General features: G+C 37.3%; 1 protein-coding gene and 1 non-coding gene across 2 annotated transcripts in view; both read left to right on the forward strand.

The window, feature by feature from the left end:
• The window catches only part of MEP1B (meprin A subunit beta), a 65,977-nt gene that overhangs the window by 1,247 nt on the left and 36,782 nt on the right, over nucleotides 1-27,948 (forward strand). The gene's annotated exons all lie outside the window — the stretch shown is intronic.
• Nucleotides 20,523-20,579, forward strand: MIR12338 (microRNA mir-12338). Its single transcript, NR_162882.1, has one exon. It is a non-coding gene; the product is annotated as a microRNA mir-12338 (primary transcript).

Raw genomic sequence — 27,948 nt, forward strand, 5'->3', positions numbered from 1 at the left:
ATTTTTGCATGGTCCTACTGATTTTTGTCTTTCATTAAAAAATTATTCATTATAATTGAATCTATCTGGGAGGCAATGGAGCAGGGGAGAGATAGAAGGACACAGAGAGAAGGATACAAGGGAAAATCTAGGTGCTGTTAAAATAAAAGATATCAATTTTTTTTAAAGAAAGAGGCCAAAGGATTATAGACTACTAGGAAGCATTGTAAAATATAAAATTAAATCTCAGTAATAGAAATATTATATTTTACAGAGGCTTATTAAAGAGCATTAGAAATCAAGGAATAAAGAGGGTACAAAATAAAAACTACATGCCCATGGCTGATTAGCCAGTTCAAACACCTGCCTTACCACCACCAAGCTTGGGACTGTAAGTAAAGAGGTTGGACCCTTCACGTCGTTGCCTAATATCCTCTGTCTACAGGAAGTACATAAGGATAGGAAGTCAGTGGGCTCCTGGGAAATGTAGTTCTTTTTTTTTTTTAGGGTAACAGATTTTCAATTATATAGTCATGCTTACATATCACATATGCTTTCTTCAACAAGAGTTGGATGATACTGTACAAGATAATTATATATGTATGTTACATAATATATTGATATAATAATATATATTATGGTCTTGTCCAGTGTCATCCAATTCTTGCTGAAGAAAGCATATATATATATATATATATATATATATATATATATATATATATATATATATATATATATATATATATAAATGACCATGTTCAGTGTCATAGATATAAATATGTACATATTTATAAGCAAATATGTACATATCTCTATATATCTTGACAGTAAAAGACTGATTTTATTATATTTATATATAATATAATATTCAAGCCAGCTCTTTGTGTTTTGTTACACTATCAGCATGTTAAAGCCAGGATCAAAATCAACTGTAACTTAAAGGAAAAGATAAAGGCCAGATGAAGTTTTTGAGAGGATTCCTTTTGCATACCAAAAGAAAGTTTCCTGACACTCTCCCACCTTCACACACACACACACACACACATGCACGCACACACACACACACACACACACACACACACATACAGATGTTGGTCTAGGTAGAAGTATATAACTCCATAAATGTATATTTCTTACCTGTTTGCCATAAACATCTAAAATTTTATTCCTCCAAACAGAGGAGCTTGTCAGGACCCCAGCCCTGTGCTACACCCCCTGTCTCCAAATTGATTGTGCTGGATACTAGACTTTCAGTCAATCTGGACTTGAATTATGGCCCAAGATGTCTTCCCCATAAGAACCATACTTCTTTCAATTTGAGTTTTTTTTTTTCACAATGAAAAATCCCATAGATCTCATTTCATTTCTTCAAAGTTAGGAAAGGCTTGTGAAAAGTTGTTAAAAACACTCAGTGTGAAAGTGTCTACCCTCGCTATAAACTTTTCCAGTTTAAAAGTGTAAAACAAAGACTCTCCATTGGTTTGATACTGACTATATTTTTGGCAGTCTACAGAGAAGAGGAGTTTGTAAATTGTTGAATATGGTTGTCTATTGTAGCTTATTTCTTCCCTGAATTACCATGATTGTTTATGAAAAGTATAATAAAACTGAGTACAGTTTGGCAAAAATAAATGAATAAATAAAAACTGTCAGAAATTATCAAAGGAAAAATGAGTTAGTAGAAATGAGACCAATTAGAATGACAATGAGAACAAATTGAATCAGATTTTCCTGAGAACTTAAAGATGAAGGTGAAAAGATAACAAATGAAAACTGAAAAGTTATTTTTTCTTCATTTCTTCAGTGAGCCATGAAATTTGGAGCAGATAAACCAGATCAAATATATGTAGAGAATATGCTGGAGGCAATATGATTTTTTTTAAAACCCTTACTTTTTGGTCTTAGTATCCATTCTAAGATAGAAGAGCATCAAGAGCTTGGCAATGGGGCGTTAAGTGACTTGCTCTGGGTTACACAGCTAGGAAATATCTGAGGCCAGGTCTGAACCCAGGACCTCTCAACTCCGAACCTGGCCCTTTAGCCACAGTGATATTTAGCTGCCCCTGAGGCAGTACAAGTTTAAGGACATTGAAGGATTAATTCTCAAACTATTGGGGAAGTGTGTGTGTCACAGCTGCTATTATTACCAATAAATCAAGAGAACCTCAGGAATCACTGAGCCATCTATGTATTGTGGGGAGACTTGAGGTGAACCCCAGGTTGGGGGCGGGTACCCTTTGTAAGAATGCAAGACTCCATAATTTAGTTTAGAAATGAAAAGAGAAATTTATTAATTTGATATTCATGTTTAATTTGGCTGGGACAGTGCAGGTGGCATGCTGCCCTCTAGAGGAGATGTATTCTGGGCTTTATATACCCTTTTGACAATGGGTGACATGACCAGAGATGATGGAATGGAATGAGGTTAGGCAGAAGTAGGGGGATATTTGTTATCTGAGTGGGGCTAAAAGTGATGTTTTGTGTCCCAAAGACACAGGGAGTGACCAGGCATAGTTTAGGGGACAAGTAGATGTCCTATATACAACCTGATGGTATCAGAGCATAACAGGGAGATGTAGATCTGTGTCCATCTCATAATCTAGGGGAGAATCTAAGGGGAACATTTCTCTCAGGGATCTTTCCTTATTGTGGGTCTCTGATGTCCAGAGTCACCTTTTCCTCAGCATTACAAGAATGCAAAGAAAGAAAAGAATTTTCCTGCTTTCTTTTTGACCTGAAATACTTCTAGGGTTTGGGGTATCCAAGGGAAATCTAGAGTCCCATGCCATATTTACTTTCTCATTTATTTTTACAAAATATGAGATTAATCTTAATACATATGAAGATTACCTTAATAAAAGCATGAAAAGATAACAGGCAGGTTTTGAAAATAACTTTCTATAAAAAAATCACACCGTTACAATGGTGTCATTGTCTTGAAAAAGGTAGAGAATATAGGATCTCATTATCCTTATTATATGTGGATCATTTAAAAGGTTTTGATGGAATAGAATAATAAATAAGCTCATGGGTTCTTCTTCAAGAGATGCCTCTCATTTACATGCTAAGACAATATAAAATTCTATAATAGAAGGACATTTTTGTTAATCTTTTTTTTAAACCCTTACCTTCCGTTTTGGAGTCAATACTGTGTATTGGCTCCAAGGCAGAAGGGTGGTAAGGGCTAGGCAATGGAGGATAAGTGAAATGCCCAGGGTCACATAGCTGGGAAGTATCTGAGGTCAGATTTGAACCCAGGACCTCCCGGCTCTAGACCTGGCTCTCAATCCACTGAGCACCCACCTGCCCCCATTTTTGTTAATCTTTTGATAATCTCAAGTGGGGAACAAATCAGGTGTGTTTACCAAAAGTGTTTTCTGTTGCAATGAAGGATATCCAATGCTGAGTCCAGATTGAGGAGGAGGAATCCTCTGGATTCTCCTGTTTGCAGATGACATTTTGTTGCCCTTTATATAAAGCCCAGGTTACCAGAGAGCCTCTTCAATGAGATCCGTAGCCACCTATGAACCTCACAGGAAAGAACAAGTAGGTGAAGGATGCTCTTTGTTCAGGATGTGATATGCAGTTAGTTGGGCACGCCGATGAGCTGCTTCATTAGGGGTAATAAATAGAATTCCTATTTATATAATGTGCTAAGGCTTAGAAAGTATTTTACGCAACAAGTTCAGCACTCTATTCCACGTAAGTGCTTATTAACTTGATTTTCATAATGTTTTTTTTTTACTTCAATGGAATTCAAGCTAATGCTGCTATTGTATACATAAAATAGCCACAAGGTGGCACATCAGAACTATGATATGACAGGATAGTGCCTGAATTCTACTATTTAGAATGTGGTCTGTTGCCAACAGGAGGCTGGGGTTATCTGAGAGCGTGAGGGAGAAAAAGAATGGGGCTTGCAGAACTCACGGCATGGATCTACCCAAGATTGTAGCCTATAAGAAACAAGTATAGCCAGAGAACCAAAGAACAACGAAATGGGAAAATGGGCTAAAGACAGGGGCAAAATGTACTCTGTGATGCAAAAGGAGCAAACTTAGACAAGGAGGAAGAAATTCAGAAACATTTAAGGGATTCATTAAGCTGGTAGGGGCTGATTAATCAGATACTCGAATAAATATAATATAAATTATGATATATGAAATACATATTTATAATATAAAAGAACATACTATTAAAAGTGGCATTCTGAAAACCCAGCTGAAGAATGATTAATTTGGAATCCAAGAAGGCTCTACAAAAGCAGTGGCATTGGATCTGGGTCTTGAGGGGCAGCAGGTGGAGGAGAGGAGCTGTGGTGGAGGATGCCTTTGGTTTAGAGAATATGGGGAGCAAAGGAACGATTGAACATGTAGTGCATTGAGAGGATGGGTGGTTCTAGCTTAGCTGTAATGCCGAGTATTATCAGTAGTAGTGTGAGATGTGAGAGGGAACGATTATTAGGCTAACTTGAGGACAGCCTTAAATGTCAAGGGGAAAAGGCTTGAGTTTTTACAAAATAGACAATGGAGAATTGTTGAACACTTTAAAGCAGAAAAATGATGTGATCAGACAGACCCATACATTAAAATTGTGGAAATATAATTGAGAAAATCTGGGAACTAATTGGACAAGGAGGACAGGGAGTCAAATATGACTCTAAGGTGGTAAGTATGAATGACACAACATACTACAGGAGTTCTACTTCTATCTTTCTGACCATTCTTTCATTTATAAAACTTCAATGGAGTAACTATTATATAGAAAATGAAGAAGTCTGTTCAGGTTTTCTTTTTTTAACTCTTACCTTCTGTTTTAGTATTAAGTGGTGTGACAAGGGCAAGGCAATTGGGGGTAAAGTGACTTGCCTAGGGTCACTTAGGCTAGGAAGTATCTGAAACCAGATTTGAACCCAGATTTTCCTAACTCTAAATCTGGTATTCTAACCATTGTGATAACTAGGTGTTCCTCTACCTTTTATTTAATGAATCAATATGCATTTATTAAATGCCTGCAATATACCAGTTACTGTGCTAAATTCTAAGATATTAAGTGAGAAATGCAATAGTCCTGACCTCAGGGAGTTTACATTCTATGAGATTTTACATTTGGATCCATTAAAATTTATCTTGGGTTTGGTTCAATGTTCGATCCTGGTGTAATGTTTTTTGAATAATGGTTCTGTTATATGTATTTGTTATCTCTCCTAGTTTTGTCATCTGCAAATTTGATAAGTGTGCCTTCTATTCCTTTCCCTGCTCTGCTTATTTCACTTTGAATCATTTCATATGACTTTCCATGCTTTTTATTTTATTTTATTTTTTTTAAACCCATACTTTCTGTCTTAGAATCAATACTGGGTATTGGTTATAAGGCAGAAGAATGGCAAAAGCTAGGCAATGGGGGTTAAGTGACTTGCCCAGGGTCACCCAGCTAAGAAGAGTCTGAGACCAGATTTGAACCCAGGATGTTCTATCTCTAGGTCTGACTCTCAATCCACTGAGCCACCCAGCTTCTCCCTCCATGCTTTTTTGTATTTATAATGTTCACAACTTGTTATAGAGCAGAAATATTCCATTACATTTATGCATCATAATTTGTTTAGTCATTCTCTAACTGATGGATATCTGATTTGTTTCCAGTTGTTTGCTACCACAGAAAGTTCTGCTATAAATATTTCTGTGTAAATAAATGATTTTTTAAAATATAAATGGCCTCCTTGGAATATATGCCTAACAGTGGAATCTCTGGGTCAAAGGGTATGGACATTTTAGACATTTTAGATATATAATTCCAAATTGCTGTCTAGAATATTTTTACCATTTCATAGTTTTATCAGCCAGCATGCCTATCTTTCCATAACCTCTCCAATATAGACTATTCACTTTGTCATTTTTGTCAGTGTATAGGTAAAACTCTGCATTATATTTTAAAAATTCAATTCAGTTGTCAGTCCATAAATATCTAGTAACTGCCTGCTGTATTGCAGTCATTGTGCCAAACTCTGGACATACAAAAAGAGGCAAAATATAGTCCCTGTTCTCAAAAAACCGACAATCTAACAGACAAGACAACAAGAAAATATGTACAATCTATTTACAGGATAAATAGGAAATAATTTTTAAAAATGAATGAATGCATTTTTAATTGATTAATTACTTTAGAATATTTTCCCATGGTTATGTGATTCATGTTCTTTCCTTCCCATTCTCCCTCCCTTCTGGAGGTGATGAGCAATTCCACTGGATTTTACATGTATTGTTGCTCAAAACCTTAAATAGGAAATAATTAATAGAGGGAAGGCACTGGAATTAAGAGGAGGTGAAAAATGTATCTTAGAAGGCAGAATTTTAATGGGACTTAAAGGAAGTGAAAAGAACCAGTAGGGGGAGATAAGGAGGTAAAACATTCTAAGCATGGGGGAAATGCCTGGAGCCTAGAGATCTGAGTGTTTTGTTCATGGAACGGCCAGGAGGTCAGTATCCTTATTTTGAAGAGTATCTGTCAAGGAACAAGATGCGTGGATATTGGAGAGGTCTAGATTATGAAGATTATTATGCCAAAGAGAGAACTTTGTATTTGTTTTTAGAGACAAGAGAGTACCACTGGAGTTTACTGAATAGTAGGATGAGATGATTTGACCTATACTTTAGGAGAATCACTTTAGTGACTGATTGGAGGATGGAGTGGAGTGGGGAGAGAACTGAGGCAGGCAGACCCCTCAGCAGCTTTTACATAGTGCAGGCATGAGGAGATGATGATCTGCACTACAGCGGTGGCAGTTCAGAGAAGAGAAGGATGAATATATAATGAAAAATATTGCAAGGGAATATTTTCAAGCCTTGGCAACAGATTGGATATGGGAGGGGTGAGAGAGAGTGAAGAGCTGAGGGTAGCTGATTGAGAGTCATTTCTTCTCTCTTGTCTAAAAAGCATTGTGCTAGGCACTGGGAAAAGAAGTAAAGTTTAAGATAGATATCAACCTGACCTTATGGAATTTACAGCATCATATAGATATGAGAACACAATGAACTATTATTTAAAGTGCAGTAATATTATGGGGCCGCTGACCTTTATACAAGTCTTCTCTGTTACAAGTCATTCTTTTTAATAGTGATTATTTCTACCATACCTTATCAGGTAATTAATAACTTCAGCAGTTTTCTTAATTTAGTAGATTAAGTTGATATTTATAAATGGTTTAAAAACTCTGATTTTTATCACCTGCTGCCCCCTCTTCGGCTACTTTACCACCTTAACTGTAAAATAATGAGACAAAAGAAGATGATGACCACTAACTATATATTTTACTCTGCTTCATTGACCGCCACAGTCATCTTGTAGACAAACTCCTGGAAATGCATCTCTCTGCATTTAGAGATGTTTGCCCTTGCGCAGTAAGTAGGTGGTGTTCACTGGGATTGTACTCTAAGTCTTGCAGCTGAGCAGAGACTTCCAGACCTATGCTTTATTCGCATAAACTTCAAGTACCCAGGTTCAGCTGCATACCACAATGAGGCAGTAGAGTCAGACTTTATCCTACTTTTATAATTTAGTGTGAAATATTTTGCCATTTCTTATCTAAATGGCAAGGTACACTTCATACAGGTATTGGTAAGAAGGCAGAAGTATACTGAGTGAATAACGTTTTTAAGAAGAGATTGAGGGGCAGCTGGTTAGCTCAGTGGATTGAGAGCCAGGCATAGAGATGGGAGGTGCTAGGTTCAAATCTGACCTCAGACACTTCCCAGCTGTGTGACCCTGGGCAAGTCACTTAACCCCCATTGCCTAGCCCTTACCACTATTCTGCCTTGGAACCAAATATTGATTTTAAGATGGAAGGTAAGGGTTTAAAAAAAAAGAAGAGATTGTCAGAAAAAAAGACAATCTTATAATTAAAACAAATCTTGGAGACTTTATATTAAATTTATAAATTACTAGTAAAGAGAAAGAAAAAGAGGAAGAAAAAGTTAAGCAGATTGTCCTGACTACTCAAAGTCTCCTACCCAGTTGCAAGTCTTTAGTTCCCAGATTCCCAGTCTGATGGTTCTAATCTTATGGGCCCAGAATGGCTACAAGCAGCTGCAAAGGCAAGGGAAGCCCACCACAAATGGGCAGTCAGCCACAAACAGCATGTGAAAGATCAGATAAGAAGCTCCTGGGCAGAGCAAGGAAAAACTTCATACAATATGGGACCTGAGCTGGAAAAAAGGCTGACTCCTCCTTGGTCCAGGTCTCTCTCATCACTACTGATATTATTCTATTTGGTTCTCTGATTGGGCAATCTGAGGCATGTGTCCATGCTGGTCACCACATCAGAGGTCACCCAGGGGGGCTTCTACCAGCCCATTCCAGAAATCAGAAACTGCTCTGTCACAATATGTCCTACCTTAAGCATGAGCCAGATAAGGGGTTACGATTTTTAATGTTAACTTCACACAATTCCCCCTCTGATTCTTTGGGAGGTCAGCATGTTAAGTTTCCCCAATTTTGATTCTGAGAGTTTAACATGCTAGTCTCCCCAGTGAATTATTCCATATCTGGTGTCTATACAATTTAGGATTGTCTTACCAGGGTGTATATGGGCAAAAAAGATATTGTACTTTTCATGGAGAGTGTAACCAGAATTTGGGTAATTAAAAGAAAGAAGAAAAAAAGATTGACAGACACAATGACAAGGAGGCATTAGGGGGCATCCCCCTTTTTGTTTAATTAATTAATTAAGAATATTTTTCCATGGTATTTATGTTCTTTCCTTTCCCTCTTCCCTCCCCCCTCCTGGAGTTGACAAGCAATTCCACTGGGTTATACATGTATCATTATTCAAAACCTATTTCCAAGAATGATCAACATTCCCAATCATATCCCTATTGAACTATGTGATCAATCATATGTTTTTCTTCTGCATTTCTACTCCCACAGTTCCTTCTTTTAAGTCCTTCAGAACTGTCCTGGATCATTCCATTGCTGCTAGTAGAGAAGTCCATTACATTTAATTATGCCATAATGCATCAGTCTCTGTGTACAATGTTCTCCTGGTTCTTCTCCTTTCACTCTGCATCAATTTTTGGAGGTCTTTCCAGTTCACATGGAATTCTTCCAGTTCATTATTCCTTTCAGCACAATAGCATTCCATCACCAACATATTACCCTAATTTAGTCAGCCATTCCCCAATTGATGGGCATCCTCTCATTTTCCAATTTTTTTTTTTGCCACTACAAAGAGCATGGTTATAAATATTTTTGTACAAGTATTTTTCCTTATTATCTCTTTGGTGTACAAACCCAGCAGTGGTATGGCTGAATCAAAGGGCAGGCAGTCTTTTAAAGTCTTTTGCACATAGTTCCAAATTGCCTTCCAGAATGGCTCAATCAATTCTCAGCACCACCATCAATACATTAGTGTCCCAATTTTGCCACAACTCCTCCAACATTATTTTTCTTTACTGTCATAGTGGCCAATCTGCTAGGTGTGAGGTGGTACCTCAGAGTTGTTTTGATTTTCATTTCTCTAATTGAGAGATTTAGAACACTTTTTCATGTGCTCATTGATAGTTTTGACTTATTTATTTGAAAACTACCTATTCAAGTCCTTTGCCCATTTATCAATTGGGGAATGGCTTGATTCTTTGTACAATAGTTTTGAATCTTTAATCATCTGACCTATTATCCTTTCTCTGGCAAACCACAGTTCCCTTTTGTACTATCATTGGCAGTATGTGGCATGTAGTAGGCATGAAATAAATTTTTATTGAATGAGTTCCTTTTTTTTCTTGCATCATAGAACAAGGTTAACTGCTAGAAACAATATCACCTACAACAGCACCTGTCAAAGCACAGGTCAGCACCATCAGCATGATTGTGCAGTTGGGGATAGGTTCATATTGACACAGGCTGTAAAGTTCCTAGGGTCTGATCCTTTCATTTAGTGCTCCTGTCTTTAAAATTTTTTATTTTTATCAACAGGATCATAGCCTAAGACATCTGGTGAATGCTGACTAAGACTCTCTAGGAATGCAAGTATTTGCTGGAGGCACACCCATCACACAATACCAAGATATAATTTATAGCCCAGGGTTCTCAGTACTTCCCCAGGAGGTAGGTTATCAGTAGCACACATTTATATAGCTTTTAAAGACTTATAAAGGACATTCTTTAAAAAATGCTGTGAGAGTATATACCATCCCCAGCGAGAAAACTAAGACTCAAAGAAATTAAGTGACTAACCCAAAGCCACAAAGCTAAGTATCAGGAGTCAGGATTCAGGTTTTCTAACTCCAAGAATAGTGCTCATTCCATTAAACCGTGGTGAGGCTCAGTAAACAGTACATCTCCTACACAAACACTGGGCACCGTGTACCTATGTTTAATGGAAACAGCAGTGTTTGACTCCATATCATGTAGTTCTGCTTACCTCCTTCCAAATTCCATATATGAATATTAATAAAATATCCTACTCTCTTTTAATCAAAAGTCTTCATGTTAACTCAGTCACAAGTTTTCAACTATAGATACCCACACTTACATTTTTTTTAGATGTCTAAGTTGTTACTAAGTGGTTCCCTTAATTGGAATTGCTTATGTATTTTCATTTTCTTTCATTATTTCTTCATGAGCTCTATGGTCTAGAGTTATCAACCACAGAAAGAAGTACAACACTCCCTGAGTATAATCTGAAACAGGTTGAAATATAACTGAGAAGTTTATGGAATAAATAAAAATACAATAGAACAGAAATAATGTTAATATGTGTTTTTCTAAGTCAATATGAGACCCAAAGGGATCCTTAAGTAGGGTTTAGTAGCCCACTTTCTATTTGCATTTGACTTTATTGTTGTAAAGCATTTTGGACTTGAAGTCAGAGGAACAGAGCTTGACTGTGGGCAAGTTGCCTTAACTCTGAGTCTAAATTTCCTTTTGCTTGAAATGGGGTAGTGATTACTTGCTCTAAAGGGCATTTGTGAGGACTGTGATTTATAAACCATAAAATGCAGTATAAATGTGAACTATTTAGGAGAGATGGAATTTTAGAAGGTTGGAATTGAGAAAGAAACAGGCTTGTAATGAAAACACTACTGGAAGCTATAGTGGAATAATATGGTGAAATGGAAATGAGTTAAATATACAACATATTTTCCAATATCTGTTTTAAAATCAATTTAATGATCTTTTCTTTTTATGTCATGTTTCCATATATGTCCCTCTACCTCCCCTTCTTAGCAAGTAATTTTTTGTAACAATGATGAGAAAAAGAAAGAGAAAAAACCCCAGTATAACAAACCCTTCTTGACTATGTCTGATGGTAGCTACCATGTTCAACACCCATGCTCCTATTTTTTCAGTGAAGGGAGGATGAACATCTATTTCCACAAGAAAGTAGTCTGCCAGTCAGTCGATAATCATATATTAAGTGCCTACTATATGCCAAGCACTGTGCTAAGTGTTGGAACTAAGACTCTGAGGAAAGGAAACTTGCTTCCCAATCCAATCAGTGTGGAGAAGAACATTGCTCTTATGTCAAAAGGCTTATTTTCCTTGCTTTGACACATGCTGAGTGACAGACATCCAGGTAATTCACTTAACCTCTGGAGTTTCTTCTTATATATATAAAATGGAAATAATCGTGGGTAGACTGCCTATCTGACAGGGATATTATTGTAAACTCTAAAGCACAATATACGTGTGAAACATGGTTATAATAACTCATGATCCAAGTGGTCTAAAGTTGTAATTAGAAAATTTGGGAGCTATAATCCTAAGAAGATAAGTGCAAAAAGGGAAAGATGTCTTATGGCCTTGAAATTCAGACTTGTACAAAGTGCTGATTTCTTGCTATGTTCTAGGGATACAAAAAATGGCAAAAGGTAGTCCATGCCAGTAAGGACCTCACAATCTAATGGGTGAGATGACAAATAAAAATGTACAAATAAGCTACATACAGGGTATAGGAAAAGTACTAGAATTAAGAAGAGTTGGGAAAGGCTTTCTGTAAATGATCAACTATTAATTGACATTTAGAGGAAGCCAAAGAGGTCAGTAGTCAGAGCAGAGGGAAGAGCATCTCAGGCATGGTGGACAGTCAGAGAAAATGCTTGGAGCATAGAATAGTGATGAGTTTAGTGTTTCTGGACTGAAAAGTATGTGGTTGGGAATAAGGTGTAAGAAGACTGGAAAATAGGAAGGGATTAAGTTTTAAAGAACATTTAATGCCAAAGAAGGAATTTTGTATTTGATTTTGGGAACCCCTAGAGTTTATTGAGTAGGAGTTGATGTCATTGGACCTTCATTTTATTTTTACAAATCCTTACCTTTGTAAGGAATTAAAATTAAGGGTTTAACTAAAATATATGAAAATTATAAATAACATGGTGGTCACCAATTTAAAATATTATAGATCAAATCAAAATAACTTTCAACAGTTTTTATTTACAAAATAGGTGGAGAGAGTGAAAGTTGAGAAATAAAAAAAGATTGTAGAGAATATATATTTAGCCTATCACATTAAATATTGCTCTGGTGCTTGACTCAGCCTGGCATGACTTGCTTGTTAATCCTTGACCTGTGAATCTTAAAAACTACTCAGACTGTACCTTAGAAAATGTGGTTTAGCTATTCCTTATTGTAACAATGGAGATACTTGGTCTAACAAGAATCAGGAATGTATTGGGAATTTTAAAAATTACTCCACAATAGTTTTTATTTACAAAATAGGTGGAGAGAGTGAAAGTTGAGAAATAAAAAAAGATTGTAGAGAATATATATTTAGCCTATCACATTAAATATTGCTCTGGTGCTTGACTCAGCCTGGCATGACTTGCTTGTTAATCCTTGACCTGTGAATCTTAAAAACTACCCAGACTGTACCTTAGAAAATGTGGTTTAGCTATTCCTTATTGTAACAATGGAGATACTTGGTCTAACAAGAATCAGGAATGTATTGGGAATTTTAAAAATTACTCCACCCTACTCAGACAGTACCTTAGGGGAAGATAAAGTTGTAAACTCCTAATTGAACAATGAAAGTCCCTAACTCATACCTTATAGTAAAGCTAGAATCTTAAGCTAGGTGTATTTTTAGATTTAATACAAAAAGGTGTTAAGTACCTATAAAGGTTAAATTAATTACAAAAGGTCAAGTAACTTACAAAAGGCAAGCTTAACAAAGAGGTGTGAAGTACTCAGAAGATTTAATTTAATCAGAGAAGGTGAGAACCAAAGAAGATGAGAACTAAGAATGGGAAGTCCTGGAAAAAAGCGTCTACTGTGATTGGTAGATGTGAAAATTTAGGGGAGGTGACATAAGAGAAAATTTCTTTAAAAGGAAGGGGTAAAAAGTTAGGAGGCAATTGAGTTTGGAGTAAAGTTGGATTCTGAACTTAGTTCAGGAGATTCAGTGGAGGACTGGAGCTTGCTTGGAGATGGTCTTGTGGTGAGTTATAAGACTGACTCCCCTTTCATTTAGGCTCAGGGAGGCCACTTTGGCCAAAGCCTTTAACTACTGCTTGGCTCAGGCTGAACCAGAGCAGTTTAGATTAATTCTCTTTCTCTCTCTCTCTCTCTCTCTCTCTCTCTCCCCTTTCCTTAATTCTTTCTTTTTATATTAATTAAAATCTCCATAAATCCCCAGCTGACTTGGGTATTTTCATATTTGGGAATTTCCCATGCAACCACTTATTAGATTTTAAGTCAAAACACTAAAATTATCCTTACAGTTTTGGGGTTTACAGACCAGAATTAATCTCTCTCCAGAAGTCAGGAAAGGAAAGCTAGCTATTCACTCACCCAAGTTCCCTCCAAGAGGCAGTTCAGCTGAAGGTCTGTCAAGGACTACTCCTGAAGCCCACCCTAGTCTAGCCCCAGAAATTCAGGACTTTTATAGTGACTTCTTGTCCCTTCCCCTCTTCACAGGGGCCAATCACAGCTTTCAAATGATCTAGCACTGCCTGGGGGCGGGGGCAGTGTCTTGCAGGATCCACTTCTTATTGTCTGTAGGTGATTCACAATTTCCTGATTGATTGAGTTATTACCCACTTTAGCAAATGACTTGTGAATACTTTTACTTAGTGTCTGGTGAGATACTAAGTAGGAGTACTAAAAGAAAGTCTGATTCACACTTCACAGTCTGTGGAGGTACTAAGTAGGGGTACTTAAGTTAGTGTTAATCAAGTGTTAACTCAAAATAGACAAAGAGAATAAAGAATTTCCTTTTATACCTTCTATCTCAGAATCAATTGTATATTGGTTCCAAGGCAGAAGAGCAGTAAAGACTAGGTAATGGGGGTTAAGTGACTTGTCCAGGAAGTTAAATGACAGCTAGGAAGTGTCTGAAGATTTGAACACAGGACCTCCCATCTCTGGGCCTTGCTCTTAATCCACTGAGTCACCTAGCTGCCCCCAGAACTTTACTTTAGACAAAATACTTTGGGGCTGAATGGAAAATGGATTGGAATGGAGAGAGACTTTAGGCAAGCAGACACAGTAGGCTGCTATAATAGTGTCAGGGGAAAGAAGGGAGAATATTTGGGAGATGTTGAAATCGCTAGGTCTTGGCAACATTTTGGATATGGGAGGTGAGGAGTCAAAGATGACACCTAGGTTGTGGGTTGAAGAGATTGGATAGGTGATGCTGCCTTCTACAGAAATAGAGAAGGCAGGGATTAGGGAGGATTTTGGGGGATAAAGAATTTGGTTTTGGACATGTTAAATTTAAGTTAGCTACTGGAAATCCAACTCAAAATATCTGAGGCAGTTTGAGAGGTGAGATTAGAAGTCAGCAGAGAGGTTGGGGCAGGAAAGGTAGATTTGAGGACTATCAGTGGAGCTGATGCAATCACCAAGTAGTATAGAGGGAGAAGAGAAGAGAACCAAGGATAAATCCTCAGAGACCCAGAGGACATGATCTGGATGAGGATCCAGTAAAGCAGACTGAAAAGGAGAGGTCAGATAGGTAGGAGGAGAACAAGGTATCCTAAAAACCTGGAGAAGGTGTATCAAGAAATGTTTTTATTTTCCTATCCTAACAGTACCAGACAATTATATGGTTTTGGTTTACCCAATACTCTATATCCATTATGTTATTACATTCTCCTATCAATCCTGTAAGGTACAGTAAGTACCACAGATAGCATTGTCCCCATTATACAGATGAGGAATATGAAACTTATAGAAGTTAAGCAACTTGGCTATGATCACCAAGCTTGTAAATGTGAGAGATAGAATTTGAACCTGGGCTCTGAATCCAAGGCAAGATCATTCCCTCCCCCCAACTCCTTGCATGGGAAAGTGCTTTCCTTCAAATGGCACATTCTATGTGAAATGAGGGAGTTGAAAGTAGTACATGTTTAATAGTGTTGGGTACATTCCAGTTGACCACTCATAATTGACTTGGATTGTATTGAATGGAATGATCACATATTGACTTTATTTGGCCAAAAGGACCACTAAATAGCAGTTCTTGCTTTCTAGGAAGATATATTCCTTAAAATTCCCACTAAAGATAGGAGTTGTGGAGGATTTCATAAGCCCTGACAGCATGGGACACATGCAATTCCCTCCTTGGGGGGGGGGGGGACATGTACCACTGAATGATAGTCTTGTCTTTCAAGTACAAAGACTGGTTCTACATTCCTCTCTGGTATGAAGAATAAGTTCTGAGGTCCCCTGGCATGTGAGCTAAACTGTTTTTTTCTTTTTCCTTTAAGAGGCATTGAAACTGTTCTGGAAGCTGAATCGTCTCAGGACGTTAAAGGGCTGGGCGGTGGTGTTTTAGGGACAAATATATAGCCATCTGATTCTTCTGTCAGTCTCCTGATAGACAAGATTGCATGACCAATCCTGACACTGGAAAGCTGAGCTCAGCTGACCAACATGGAATTCTCATCAAATAGCCTTCCTCTGCTATACTGAAATTAACTTGGTTTTGCTCAAGCTTAAATGGAATTTATGTGTTTTGTTTCATTCCAATCTAGAAACTGAGCTATCAGATCAGACTTTTTAATGCTTGGTTCTCTGCTGTAACACAGGAGCTGGGAGCTATATTCCAAAAGATGACAACAGTATTTTGTGTTTTCACTTTGTATTTGTATTCAAATACCAGAGATGAATAATAATTTATGCCCAGAAATAGCAAAGATTGTTGACTATACCTGAGTAATTGTTGGAGGGAGGGAAGGTGGTGACAACATTTATAAAGATACTATAAAATTTCCTCCTACATACATTGCAGAGACTTCTGTCAGGCCTAAGCAGTGTCAATAATAAAGTCTTCACTGGGGGAATCTGAGTGGAATCTATACCTATCTAGTGGAAAATATTTATATAGTGATGTAATTCTAGATACACCTCAAGGTTTGCCATTCCCATCTTGCAGACCCAACTGCAGTGCAGTTTGTGGTAGGCTGCAGTGGTTACATGATTCAGGTGCAGAGAAGAAACAGGTAGAGTGGACAACTGTCATTCTCTTATTTTCCTTTTGAATTTTGTTCTTTTATGTCCTTTTTGTGTCAGCAGGACCCTATCAACATGAGAATTTCCTTCTGGTAGGAATAAAATATCCTTTAAATATCCATTATGTTAAGGGTAAAAATTAGGGTTGTTGACTGAATATATTATACTAGTGGTCACCAGGGATTAAAATTCAATCCTAATAAAATACTCAAGTCAGTTTGGGATTTTTATGGTGGTTTAATTACAATAGGAGGAAGAAATTAAGAAGAAGAAAGAGAGAGGAAAAGGAATTGGACTGCTCTGGTAAGCCAGATAGGAGTTGGAGGTCAAGGAAAGGAGGAATTAGTCATCTCACCTAGGTCGCTCAGGGAAGATGCCTCACCTAACCCACACTACAGAGCTTCTCCCAGTCACCTCACTGGCAAGCAGCACATGCCAAACCGTGGCCAGGAGTTCCCAACCTCCATATGAGAGTGAGAGCCAGAGTCGAGAGGAAGTGATGCAAAATATATAGACCGTTCTTTACATCACTTTCTGTGTCTCACATGTACCAGTGGTAGCTTAAGTTTGACTTAGGACAGCCCAGGGGTCTGTCAGTTGTTTCTTATTTGTCTCTTGCTTGTGGAAGTCCCTTAACCCTTTTCTTAAAGTCTTTATGAGGTCACCAAGGCTGTAGGATATAGTGGATATAAAGCTAGCATGGCTTGATTTTAAGTCTTTACTCTGACATAATGGCTATGCAATTCTGGACAAGTCATTTAATATCTAGTACTCTATCCAGGCTGTTGGTGTCAAACTTAACTAGAAATGGGGGCCACTAAATCATAGATAAAGATCCTTTGGGGCTGCAAATTGACTTAGAAAACTGCACATTAACAATATCTATATTCTATTGTATTTTTATTTGTTAAACATTTTTCAATTACATTTTAGTCTAGTTCTGACCAGATTAATTTAGGTAGTATTCTCTGTATAGCATGTTGACATCTCCATCCTAGGTAACTCAATCCCAGAGAAGATTTAAACCTATCTTGATAGAGGTCATCTTCAGGCTTCCTCCATCAGTGAAATCACAGGTCCAGTTCTCCTCTCTTTTTATTGAGGTGCTTGAATGAAACTCTTTTTCAAGTGAAATATCATTTTTGTATATAATATTAAATACTTTTTTGAATCAAAGGCCACAGGGAAGCTTAGAACAATTGCTTTTTTCCTGGCATCTTGGTCAGTTCCCAGAATGATTGACCTTTGTGGAAGAGAGAAATTGGGAAGCATGTAAAAAGGCAGAAGCGTAGCTGAGTGATGACCTGTCAGTCAAATGAGAAGGTTCTATTTGGAATGTTACCGGGAAAAATAGTTGGAGGCAAAACCAGCTGCTGGCTGGACCCTGTATGGCGTGTATGAGGGAAGAAGGCTAGGTTTTCCTCTCTTGGACTTTGGAGACTCAAGGTGAAGGAAGTCTGGTGACTTTGAAGGCAGAAGAAAGAAGGACAAAAGTCCAAATATCTCTTTGACTTGCTCTGTTGATGATAGTGACTCAACTTCTAGACCTATTAGCCATTTCTCTCAATTGAACTATATTCCAACATCCTCCAATCTAAGACTCACTGTAGTATTAGGGAAATCCCCAACCCTCTTACTTCCATTCTTTATCACTTCCTGTCTTCCCCAATAAACCCTTACTTAAGATAAAGAAGAGAAAGAGTATTCATGTGAAACATAAACTCATCCTGAGTGATTTAGAAAGAAGAAGGAAGGGGGAGGGAGGCTGAAGAGAGGAAGAGGGAGGAAGGGAGGTATAGAGGGAGGAGGGAAAGATGGAAGAAAGAAGATAACTGCCTGATCTGTTAGTTATCAATTACCAATCAATATAGTCTCTTATTATTATTTATTACACCTTTGAGTATTGGAACTTGCTCTACTGGGAGTTTGCCACCCTGTCCAAGCTTGTTGTCTTGGGTATTATGATCAGAGGTGGTTTTATAACTTGGCAATCAGCAATAAGAAAGATTATTTGGTATCTTTGGGTCAAATGACCATTGACACTGTGGATACTGATGAATGTTTTACTGATTCATAGATAGCTATTTTTAGCCCTCAGTAAATATGGGCAACTGGGTGGTGCAGTAGATTGACTGCTGGACCTGGAGTCAGGAAGACAGCATCCTGAGTTCAAATCTAGCTCCAGATGCTTATTAGTTGTGTGATACTAGACAAGTCACTTAACTCTGCTTCCCTCAGTTTCCTTATCTGTAAAATGAACTGGAGAAGGAAATGCCCAACCATTCTCATACCTTTGCCAAGAAAATGCCAAATAGGGTCACAAAGAGTCAGATATGACTAAATAAAAACAACAAAATGCTTTCAATCGCGAGAACTTTTAGATGAAGCAGATATACATTCTTGAGGCCTGAAATTGCCCACTACTAATAAATTGCTTTCTAATGTATTCTAACTGGAATGAGCCTGGAGGAGACCAAAAAATACCTTTGCTGGGTATTGCATAGTACATAAGGTGAAACATTTCAAAGGATCTATGTCATTTTGTGTGTGTGTGTGTGTGTGTGTGTGTGTGTGTGTGTGTATGTGATTCACTTATTTCAGGGATGCCTTCTTTCCATCATCCTTGATGCCTGCTTCTTCCCCCCACTTTTCCAGGTCAAGAATATAATTAGATTTCTTTAGCTTTGAGAGCAACATCAGGAAAATTAAGCTAGAAGTGATTCTACATGAATTAAAGTAGAGATTCTTAACCTGGAGGATCTGTTAATTTGCTGTTTTTTTAAAAATGATAATTATATTTCAAGAAAATTGATCTCTTTTGTAATCTTTTATTTCATGCATTGAAAAGCATTATTTTGAATAGGAGTAGGCTTTACCAGACTGCCAAAGGGGTTAAAGCACCCAAGTTAACAGATAGATAGTAATAGGCAAAAAAGGAAAAATATGAGGTACATAATAAAGGTAAGGAATAGTTTAATATTTAAAAAACTCACCAGTTGCCCTACATTAATGCCTTTGTGTCTGCAACTGCTCTATGGGAATGTTCAGAAATGAAATATACTACCATTTGCTACCCCATATTCTCAAGCTCTAGAGACTCATTGTGAATTATTGAATTTTATAACTCAGTGAGTAAGCAATGAGAATAATTGGAAATATCAGAGCTGCACGGTATTATGCACGCAGTAGGTGCTTATAGAAGGGGTTGATCTGGGAGTTCCCAGTTCAGCTTGGTGAGGTTACATGGAGGTGGGCTTTTGTTTGGGCTTTTGATTAATTATTTCTCTGGAGGTTGTATGCATATATTTATGGTGAATTGGTTGGCATAAGATTTTGTGAGCCAGAACTTATAAAAAGAGGGAGGAGGGGCAACTGCAGAGTCTGACTCTTTCCCCCTTTTTGCAAAGATCTGGAAGGGCATTGGTTCTTTGGTTTGCGGAGGGAATGCTCACATATTGGCATAGAGGGAACTAGGAGGCACAATAGATGGGATGTGGGATCTAGAGTCAGTAAGAGCTGAGTCTGAATCCTGCCTCGGACACTGACCAGCTGTGTGATCCTCAGCAAATCGCTTAATATCTCTGTGTGTTCACTTTTTAACTATGAAATAGGAATACTATTCTTACTTCTTATGAGTATCAAATGAGTTGACATATGTAAAGAGCTTTGTAAACATTAAAGCAATACAAACATGCTAGCTAACATCATTATTTTTGCTTCCCAGAGGCAGTCTACTCCCACTGTCCCAGAGATGGCAGTCTTTTGGCTCAAAAGATGGGAGCAATTTTGTGCTATAGAGGACCAGTTCCTAGATCCAGATATGGATCTAGACAGTGGTAGAGATAAGTAGTTGCTGTACATTTATTTTGCTATGGAATTGCTCTCTCTTTGCAGCAGCTTTTCCAAGGGGCTAATCCTGTCCAGGCACTCCTTTAAACAGAAAGACGGGTCCTGATCTCTCCAGAAGTTGATATTACTAGGGAATCTTCACTTCCTTTATCTAAGAAGGGGAAGTTCAGATATACCAACCTTTTGGCCACTTGATTGCCCTATCCTGGGATATGTGGTGGAGCCTACATGTGACTACAGTAGACTTCAGTTGCTACCTCTTCTTTACTTGTTTCTGGACCCAGTGAAGAAGAGGTAGCAACTGAAGTCTATTGCAACCTGCTGCTATTTTTGGGATTAAAGGAGATAATTAGTAGACCCCCAAGTTCCCTCGAAGTTAAGCTTACTCTCTGGTTGATTCTCACTTTCCCTGGGCATGTACCCCCAAAGGGAAAGAAAGGCTAATAGCACCACACCTCACTTTTTATAGGTTCCAGTCAAAAAGTTGATTAGCCAACAATTGGTCATGCCAACCAATTCATCTCTCATCAATGCATACAGCCTTCATAGTGATATTAGATCAAAGTCTCAAGCAAAAACTCTTCTCATAATTCCATCAAATTGATCTTGGAGTTTCCTGGCCAACCTATACAACCCTATATAAGCACCTACTCTGTGTCTAGTACCATGCAGCTCTGCTGTTTCCAATTATATTTCTTATTTACTCACTTAATGATAACATTCAATAACATTGTCAAATTCTATAGAACTTGACAATGAGGAGTAGCAAATGGTAGCATGCTTCATTTCTGAAAATTCCCATAGCAAAGACACATGGCAGAGACTAACTCAGAGGCAACAGATGAGTTTTCTAATCTCCCAGCCATTCCTTACCTTTATTCTTTGTCTCCTTTTTTTTCTTCTTTCCCCATAACTATTCAACTATCTAGAGACCAAAATCCCCTTTTAGTATTTGGAGTTGATGGACCTGGCATTGATTCCCAGCTCTGCTATTTATTATTTGTGTAGCTTTAGATAAATCACTTAACCTCTCTAGGCCCTCATTTTCTAAACTTGTAAAATGAGACATTTCGATTGGCCCCTAAGCTTGCTTCCACGTTTATTTTGTCTTATTGTGTCCCTGATTTCACCTCTCTCTCCTTCTGGATATTCCTGAAAAGGGAAAAGAAAGGGCAACCCCTCAAATGATCCCCTTTTAATAAATCCACTACAAATGAAGTTTTGAAAACCAATGTATGTGATTGTACCCCACAATTCCCCAAGAGAACTAATTCATTCCCAGTGAACATGAACATCCTCTCTAAGAAGATATAATCAAAGTCTTAAGGAGGCTCATCTCCCCTATAACTTCATTCAATTGATCATTGATCAAAATCTATAAGCATTTTTTGGATACTCCACTGATCGATGCTTTATAATAATGACTTGTTGAATGAAGGAATAGATATATAGTTTAAAATTAATTGATGACCTTTTTTATCATGTGCGGTTTATTGCCATTCATCAGGAAACAAAGATTAGATATTTAAACTCCCAGGCTGGCCCACTCAGTTGATTGTCTTTTGAAAGCAAAAGGGATAAACTATTCAACTTCAGAGCTGTGTTAAGTTTGATGGACTTTATCCTACAGTATTCCTCACACAGGTCAAAGGTTCCAATTTATGATGTTTGGCTCTCTATATCTAAAATCCATTTGGAATTTCATAGTTTGTAGCTCTCTGGGAATGCAACATGGATTCATGGTGCTTTTCTTGCCTTCTACTGGGTGAGGTTCTCCTTGTGGTCTCTGGCTTGGTAAGCAATCAAAAGGCATGAACAGCAAGATATATGGAAAATAAAATAGAACTAACAAGCACACTGGTGGGTGGGTGGGGTGTGGTACCACTAAAACTTGTTTAGTCATTGGTTTTCTTTCATGTGAATCAGGCATGGCTAATGAAATGAATGCTTTTTCAGGGCAAGCAGGGAAAATTCACTGTTTGGGCTAGATTGGGTGATTGCAGGGACTGAGAAATAGGAAGGGATTTAAGGGAGAGGAATAAGGGGCCAAGAAACTTTGATATAGTTGGTTGTTTTTGTTGTTGCTCCACTCTTTCAAAACTAGCTTTTGGTAACATACAAAAAAGGAAAAATTGTTTTAGTTCATTTTCTGGTATTGGCTGATGACACAGACGTTTTTTAAACATCATTTGAGTTATAAGCTCATCCTTAGTGCAAGGGGCTGGGAAGGGCTCAACAGAGTAAGAATTCTTTTCTGATTCTCATTTCTCAAGCTTTAGCTCAAACTTATACAGGTAAAGAGATATCCTCTACCAGCAAAGCCAAAGCACCAAATTATATTTCAAAGGGTTGTCAAGAAGTTTGTAGTTACAAATTTAAAATGGCAGCCAATTTAACAAGTGGAACTCACAGTCTAAAACCTGTCACTCTAGAATTGAGAATAATGGATCTCTTTATGATCATAAGCAGGAATTAAAATTCTGTAGTCATTTAAAAAGGGCATTCCTTTTTAATGCCAAAAAGATTGGCATTCCAGTGTATTTGCTTATATGAAGGTATAGCACAGTACAAACATAAGAAAAAATTTGCCTCTCTTTTAAAAGAAATGCTGTATCTAAAAGTAATGAATGCCTTAAGACCCACTACTCAATATATATTGCAATGTGTATTTGTGTGATTGTGTATTTCTACATAAACACATTCTTAATGGGAGAGCCAACTTGTTAGTGTCAAATGTAACAAACAACCATTTTATACCATTAATGTGAAACTGCCAGGTTATTTCTTCTGCTCAGAAAAGCCATGGTTTACAATGATTTTGTATCACATATCGTGGTCATATGAACCAAAGAAGTAGACTGATATATAAGCAATTTGCTATTTTGGGACAACTCAACAACTGACTGGGATTGCTTCAAGGTCAAGCTAATTGTGACCCAGTGTTTTCCAGGCCCTGATAGATTTGGTTTTGATTTGTGGTCAGGGTTAGGCTATCTAGAAAGGGGTTTCTGAGTAGGTATCTGGGTGGTCTATTCTTCTTGACAGCTGATATCGAGATACCAAGAGCAGCCACTCAGCACTTAATTCCACCCAGCTATTCTTGTGTTCCTACCTTCTTTCTTTCTCTGTAATGGATTTGGTCTGCTTTCATCACTAAGGCTGAAATGCCATCATGGCAGTGGTTTTTGTCATCCCTCAAGAGTAGTCCAGCTGCTACCCCTTCCACTAATTTTGGGATGCTCCCCTTTTTTACTCAGTGAAGTCATTGCTCTTCTTGCTTTCTTGGATCACATGAAGAGTGAGCCACAAGGTACCAGCAAGAAAGTTTTCTTTGAAGGATGCTGGGCTTAGGGAAGGACAGGGCGGAAATTTGAAGGTGAGAGAAAGTAAAAGAATGTGAGCAAGAAGGCAATGTGAGGGAATGAAAAGCAGATGGATAAGGAATATAAAATAGGTGGGGATAATAGAGCCATCTTTGCTGCTCATCCCTTAAAAACTCTGTGCCTATAAGGTTAATTCAATTGAACAAATGTTTATTACGTTCCTACTATGTAAAATACAGGCACAGAAGATAAAAAAAAAACTAGACCTGAAGTTAGGAAGACACCTTCCTGCATTCAAATTTGGCCTCAGCTACTTACCAGCCATATGACCCATGGCAAGTCACTTAACTATATTTGCCTCAGTTTCCTTATCTATAAATCGAGCTAGAGAAGGAAATGATAAACAACTATAATATCTTTCTCAAGAAAACCCCAAATAGGTTCATGAAGAATCAGAGACAGCTGAAAATGACTGAACAGCAACAACAACAAATGCATAATAAGGGGACAGCTGGGTGGCTCAGTGGATTGAGAGTCAGGCCTAGAGATGGGAGGTCCTAGGTTCAAATCTGACCTCAGACACTTCCCAGCTGTGTGACCCTGGGCAAGTCACTTGACCCCCATTGCCTAGCCCTTACCACTATTCTGCCTTGGAGCCAATACACAGTATAGACTCCAGGATGGAAGGTAAGGATTTTAAAAAATGCATAATAATAACCTGCATTAGCCACTGGGGAGTCTGAAGCTAAATAGTTCCTTCCCTCAGGGACTTTGTTCTACTGAGTGGGGAGTGGGGAGGACACATGTTCCCAAGTAGGAAAATGTGAAGTTTACACAAGCTCTCTACCTCCTCATCTGTATTCCTCCTTGCCATTATCTGGCACCATGAACATTTCCTGCTCCAGGAAAGAAGTCTAATCCACAACATTTTTAAAAATCTTTTTTTTATAGGTATTCATGGATATTGTATTTATTTATTTATTTTAGTATCCTGGTTATTTAAAATTTTTGGTTAGAGAACTTTACAGTTGGGAACACCAAGATTAAGAGGAAGAGATTAGAATGAATTGCAGAAAGGGGTAATAGTGGATGGACTCTTAAAAATCATTTTTAAAAACCTGACTTATGGTAAAATTAATGCTCAAAACATCTTCTCAGTTAATTTGATTTTTGTCTGTTGTGAAACCAGCCTGAGCTTTAAGCCTTGGCATTTTCAGCCTGTTTTCAGAAATTTCATTTTGCTCTGAAACATACTAATTTATTTTTTAAAAATGAGCTGTTTGTCTAAAAAAAAAACAAAAGACAGGAGAAAAATGACTAAAGCATTTTGAGCAGTGGGTTTTGATGTATTCATTACTTTTATACATAGCATACTTTTCAAAAGAGCAGTGAATTTCTTTGTTATGTGTGTTTAGTGCCTTAGTGATTACAAAACTCTTTCACATACCTTATTTTGTTTGAGTTCTACAAAGATCTTGTGGTAGATCTAGTATTATTATTCCAGTTTCACAAATCAGAAAATAGCTTCAGAGAAGGTAAGAGACAACGTAGCAGTGTACCAAGCCTTCTGACTTCACGTGTAATCTTCTTTCATCATTGTATTTCTGTTTGGGGAATGTAGCTGTTTAGTCTTACATAAACCTATTTAAAAATACTTCCTAGAGGCAGCTAGGTGGCTCAGTGGACAGGCCTAGAGGCAGGAGGTCCTGGGTTCAAATCCGATCTCCTACACTTCCTAGCTGTGTCCCTGGACAAGTCATTTAAGCCCAATTGCTTAGTCCTTACTGCTATTCTGCCTTGAAAATAGTACTCAGTATTGATTCTTAGATGGAAGGTAAAGGTTTAACAACAAGAACAACAGAAATTTAACACTTCTTCAAGTAGTCTACTCTATTTTTGGACAGCTCTGATTTTTGGAAGTCTGACATACGTACCAGAAAGATGCTTCTTTGCAGTTTCCCCTTATTGCTTATATCTCTGCTTCTGGGGTCAAGCAGAATAAGTAAAAATTGAATTACATATGATAAGCCTTCAAATATTTCAAGGTGAGCTTTCTTTCATGACACCTCAAATATCCCTCATATTAATCGTTTCCATTTCTTTCACTCAATTTTTAGATAAATTCATCTCCAGGCATTTCACTATTCTGTTCACCATCTTCTGGAAAATTTCCAGGCTGTCAATGTCCTTCCTAAGATGTTTGCCACAAACTAGATTCCAAATGGAGTCAAAAGGCAGATGAAAATGGTGCCATCACCTCCCTTATTGTTCCCTCATTTGGACCTGATAGGATTTTTTTTTAAATTTATAAAGTTAGTTTTGATTTCTTTGCCTCCCAAATAAAAATATATTTTATTGCTCTCTCTTTTTTATGTATTTTGTATTTCTCAATGTATTTCCCCCTTTTAGAACAAAGAAAAACTATGAGAAAAAAAGAAAAGAGCAATTTAGCAACATCAAATGACACATCAAAATTTTTTGATGTTCTATGAAGTTTTCTTTTTTTTCTTTTTTTATTATTATTTTTTTATTTTAAATCCTTACCTTCCATCTTGGAGTCAATATTATGTATTGGCTCCAAGGCAGAAGAGTGGTAAGGGCTAGGCAATGGGGGTCAAGTGACTTGCCCAGGGTCACACAGCTAGGAAGTGGCTGAGGCCAGATTTTAACCCAGGACCTCCCGTCTCTAGGCCTAACTCTCAATCCACTGAGCCACCCAGCTGCCCCCGCTCTATGAAGTTTTCTACACCCATAGTCCCTCATCTCTGTAAAGAAAGAATGTGAATGCTTTTTCATATCACTTCTTTGAGGCCAAGGCTGGTCATTTTAATTTCACAGCATTCAGTTTCAAATGCTTTTGCTTTTATTATTTTTTACATTGTTATAGTCTTTATAAATGTTGTTTTCTTTGTTCCTCTTACATATCCCATATATCCCTGTAGACATCATATTCAAAATTTCTTAAAGCACAGTAACATTCCATTCCATTTCTATGCTACAACTTGGTTAACCATTTTCTAATGTATGGGAGTCGATGTTTCTTATTCTTTGGTATTACAAAAATACTGCTATAAATATTTTAATATATGTTGTGAGGGCCTTTATTTTTTCATTGATCTCCTTGAGTTTTCTGTCTAGAAGTGGGATCTCTGGGAACAAGGATATTGACATTTTCATGGCTTACTTCATATCATCCCAAATTACTTTCTCTAAAGGCTAGATCAAGTCATAGCTCCACCAATGGTTTGTTAATGTACTTCATTATTTAAAAAACTTTTAAAAAAATGACAGATAGTCATCCAAGTAAAAACTTGGTTCAGATGCTCAAATTTCATGATTGTTAATTTTCTTTGGGTAAAGAGTCAATACAAGTAAGGTAACAAATAAATACTTTTATTATTGTATCATATAGTAAGACCAAGAAAAGCACTGATAAATCATATATCATGATAATCTTTTTTTTTTTATTCCCTAGTCAATCCCAGGAGCATTTGGTGAGTCATCTGTTGACTTGTATTCTTCTTTGATACCTCTAATGATTCATGATTTTGTGTATGGGTGTGGCTGCTGGATGGTACAAGGGGCAAAGAACTGGATTTGGAGTCAGGAAGATTTGAGTTAAAATCCTTTATCACATATATCCTATCTGTGTGACTTAGGGCAAGTCACTTAACTTTTTTTTCTACCTCAACTTCCTTATCTGTAAAATGAGAATATTTGCATCTACCTCCAAGGAGACTCAAGTAAGACAAAATATGTAAAGCACTTTGTTGTGAATGGTGCTTGGATCACAACATTGAGTGTTAGTAATAACAACAAATTGCATTTATATAGCATTTTAATTGTGAAACTTCACATGTTATCTAATGCTCAATAATCTTATGAAATAAAGGGAAGAAGAAGGAAATAAGCATTTATGTAGTACCTACTATGTGCCAGACACTGTGTTAATAATTTATACATATCTCATTTATATTTATACATATCTCATTTAATATTATTGTTTCAAATAATAATATTATTAATAAAAGTCTAATAGCTACCTATAAATTAGATATTATTATTAGATCTACTTGTTAGGTAGATGCTTTTATTATCCCTATTTTACAGATGAAAAATCTGAGGCTTAAAGAGGTTAACAATCTTGTCTTAAGTCACACAGCTAATTTCAAGACCAGGGCTCTATCCACTAAGCAATACCACCTCTTGAAATTGTTGGCAAGTCTTGTATATCATAATAGTAGACTTTCTTGTTTTGTTCTAAATAGTAAGTGAGCTGGATACACTGTTATATTGGTCAAACCTCACCTCTCCACAAAAAGAAAAAAAAAATTACAGCTGGAAATATGCA

The sequence above is a fragment of the Monodelphis domestica genome, chromosome 3, assembly GCF_027887165.1.
Source record: "Monodelphis domestica isolate mMonDom1 chromosome 3, mMonDom1.pri, whole genome shotgun sequence".
NCBI classification, from domain to species: domain Eukaryota; kingdom Metazoa; phylum Chordata; class Mammalia; order Didelphimorphia; family Didelphidae; genus Monodelphis; species Monodelphis domestica.